Source organism: Sander vitreus, chromosome 24, assembly GCF_031162955.1.
Source record: "Sander vitreus isolate 19-12246 chromosome 24, sanVit1, whole genome shotgun sequence".
Taxonomy (NCBI): domain Eukaryota; kingdom Metazoa; phylum Chordata; class Actinopteri; order Perciformes; family Percidae; genus Sander; species Sander vitreus.
Window position 1 is genome coordinate 4,012,500 of NC_135878.1, and position 4,094 is coordinate 4,016,593.

The window sequence follows — 4,094 nt, forward strand, 5'->3', positions numbered from 1 at the left end:
TTCTTCACAACAGCCGGAGTGTGAAACTTGGAGGAAAAAACTCCAGTTTGAGTTTCACTAACTTTAAATTCTTACACCGTGGAATAACGGGACAATAACCGGACCGTGAGCAGTAAATTAACGTGCGGTCGTAGCCTGTGGGAAGCCCCGTGAAGCGCAGCGCAGCGAAGCGCTCACAGCACCGGACTGAAGCCCGACTGTGAAGGAATGAAGCTGCGCTGCTAAGGCAACTGAGGAGCTCTCTGCCTGTCTATCTCTCTCACACACACACACACACACACACACACACACACACACACACACACACACACACACACACACTGTCACACACACACACACACACACACACACACACACTGTCACACACACACTCACTCACTCACTCTCTTTCTCACACACTCCCTCCCTCCCTCTCTTCATTCAGCTCACGACTGTCATATACAAGTTAGCCAAAGCAGTATGAATATGCTTCTTAGCTTAGCTGTTTTAGGAAAAGAGCCGCAAAACCCCACTGTACACTTCCTGCCCAGGTAACAGGCCAAACAGCACACAGACACAGTTAGCAGCTAGCTGGTGAACATAGCGGAGAGAAGCATTTAGCAGCAACTGGTTTAATCTTTATGATGCATTGTATTTTACACTTTTATTATATATTTTGTTAATGTAAAATCCAAATCTGAAAATGAGTTGGTAACTATTAGCTGTCAAATAAATGTAATGGAGTAAAAAGTACAATATTCCCCTATGAAATGTTTATATTTGAGATAGCCATCAGTGTCCCATTCCCAAGGGCTCCAAAACTACCTGCAAAGGTTTTCTTCTTTTCATAGATTAATTGATTGTGCTGCTGAGATATATACATCAAGTGTGAGTGAGTGTGGAAATACAATTGACGTGGGTGGGTGGGTTGGGGTTAAGAGAGATAACAATGTAATTGCAAATTCTAAACCACTTAGGATTCTCAAGAGCTACACAAAAAAACATCTGTATTTTATTGACAATTATTATTTGATTCTGTGTATTAAGATACAAGCAAAACCAACATTTTAGATAAGTAGGGCTGGACCTGAATACTCATTATTGGGTAGGTCTTTGGTTTACAATTTTGGGATTTGGTATACTTTTTTTTTTTTTTTTAACAGAATCCTTAAAAAAAAAAGGAATGCCTTTAATTAAACCTCAAGATACATGTTGCAGCACAATGTCTCCATTTCAGCTCAGTGTGAGAGTCTTCATTGGGTCATTTACAGTCGCATTTCTCTTCGCTTCTTTACACGCACACACACACACACACACACGGTGTGCAGCACACTCAGAGAGAGGCGCAATGACGACTTGGCAGCTGCTAACTTGCTGCTCTCGCTACCAATTTTAGCTGTTTCAACAATTGTAGCTGGAAAAAAATGTGCATGCAGACTGAAAATTACAAATGAATCTATGAGCAAAGGAAAAGTTCCGCAATCCGCTGGCTAACTCATACATTGTAAACAATGAAATGCTGCAGTGCTTTCCCGTCCATCTCAGGCTGAGAACAGAGAAATGTCTGGCTGAGTCAAGTTCTAAGTTATAACGGGGCAGACTAATGTGTGTGGAGGTCTGATGGTGGCCAGCCTGGTGCCGTTTTTAGGCGATTTAATGAAGGTATACACAGCCGTGAGTAATGCCAGTTTAGGAAGTGCTTGATTTGATATGCAGCAGAGGTTTCTAGCGGAAAACACATTTTGAACAATCATGTTCATTTAATTGTGGAAAGCCCAAATCACGGGGTTAATATTGGATAATTGTGCAGTCCTAGCTGAGACTTGGCCAGTAAAATCTTACCCAGGGCCCCATAAAAGCTTAGACCGGCCCTGCCCTCTTGGCATCAGTGTCACCAGTTTTGTTTGAACTTTCATGCACTATTTCAGGCATAACAGAGCAATCTCTTTCTCTCAAGGAATGGATGCTGTTGATTTCTCTGATCTAGTGAACAAAATCCAGGTCTTGCAGGATGTCAGGGATCATCATTGGGACAAAGAGCTGCAATTCTGCAAGGTTTAGAGGAGAGTATCGGATACTTTTTCTTAAATTGCCTTGTGTGGCAGAGGATGGTGCCATGGTTACAAATAGTTTTTTGGCACAGGTATAGATATTGCACATTGTGTGTTTTTGAAAAGCACTTTTTTTTGTGAATGCCACTGTCTTGTTTACACTTTGACTGTTTCAAATGATTTGTTTTAAACTGGAGAATGTCTTTGAGATTTTATGCAGCCCGTGGAACAACTGTACATTTTCCATTTGTCTATTTGGCCGACCGATGTTCTGGGACTCCTGGTGTGTAGCATGATGGCCTTGTTGAACAATCTCAGAGTGCCTCAAGGTTTAGTTTGTGTGTTACTGCTTGAGAAACCATACTGATGCTTTGAAAAATGTCTGGATGCTGTGGGGACGAGGGGGAGTTAGTTTGCACTGTGGGGGTGGAGGGCTTCACTATTTGTGTTTGTGATTTCTTTGGTGGTTGCTGGCAGTCCTGCTGATGGTTTCATAAGTTTTGCTGCCGCTGTTATACTGCACTTGTGTGGGAGGTGTGTGTATGGTGCTCCAGCTTGGCTAACATGTGCTAGTGTTTCTTTCACATTTTTTAAGATAGCAGCTTATTGAAGGCATGCCAAAAGTTGCTCGCTTCTGCCTACTCTAAAACATCTGATGTTTGGCGGCGGCTCCTCAATGATTTTCACTGTGTCTTCACACAGGTCATGACCAGCATGTCTGATGAGATGAGGAACTATTCAACTTCAGATTCTCCAGGATGTCAGAGCATCCTGCTCCTGGAGAGTGTGGGCAGTTTACTTTGATGGAAATGAAATCCCTTGTGTAGACATCCACTGAAGCAAAGGCAGCTCAGGTGGCGCACTAAAGTAACTGATTTGCATACAATGAAATGTCAGTCTACCCATTTTAAGAATTCCTGAGTCCTCCAGGACAGCACAGTAAATACAAAAAAAACATACACCAATCTTTCTTAAAGCTAGAAAAAGGAGAATTTGACTTTACAAAATGATTGCTTGCTGCAGTAAAGTGGTGACTCGTTTTATTCTGTGAACTTTTTTTTAAATGAGTGCAATGTTCCTTAATGGAGGCACATTGCTTTATGATGTCATTCGAATGACACGAGTCAAATGATAAGTTTCACTTTTTACTACTAACAGTCCCCAAATAAAATAAAAACCAACTAATCAGCCATCAAAAGGAATTTGATACAGCAAATGAAATAATTCTATGTAATACATGTGACACTACTGTGTGGGATAGCCTTGTGTCTAGATATCAATAGTGTCTTATCAGATCCAGTGGTCACATGTGGTGTTACACAGGGATCGATCCTAAGTATGTTCATGGCTAGTGGAGAATACTCTCACTACATTTAGGTTAAGACTGAATCACTTTTATTTGCCTCAAATAGGAAACCCAAATCAGATTTGTTAATGTCACCTGCAATGGAGTCACAGAAAAAGGTCAAAACATCAAATCTGGTAATTCTTTGGTTTTAAAAAAACTGTCTAATACCTGCCTAAGATTTTTGAAAATAATGGGGGTTTTTATAATGTTATTAATGATAAAATGTCCTTAAAGGGTTTCAGGGTTGGGGGGTGGGGGGGGGGGGAGCTAACCTGGGTCTGTCCAAAAGTTAAAATGATCTTACTGAACTTGGCTTGGGCTTTTAGTTTTGAATAAAAGTAAAACCATCTCAGAAATGTACCCCGTTCACTGTTCTCTCAGAGTAGATAACTTTGTCCCATGGAAGAAGTGAAATCAGACATTTACACTTCTAGAGTAATGAAGCTGTGAGACTGAAACACATTTAATGACAAAGACAATACTGCATACTCACTCACAAGTAAATGCAGCACCATCAGACACTTGAAACCCACAACCATAAGAACCCTCAGGCCCCTCAGGAATGTTTGCACCAAAAAGATGCTCCCAGCTTTGCAGTCTGTCCAGATGTTGACACAGCTTTTCCTCACCACATGCACTCTCTAAGTTAACTGCACCTCATAAAACAATGAGTCCAATGCTGAAATAAACTGCAAAAATTATCATAAAATCCTGGA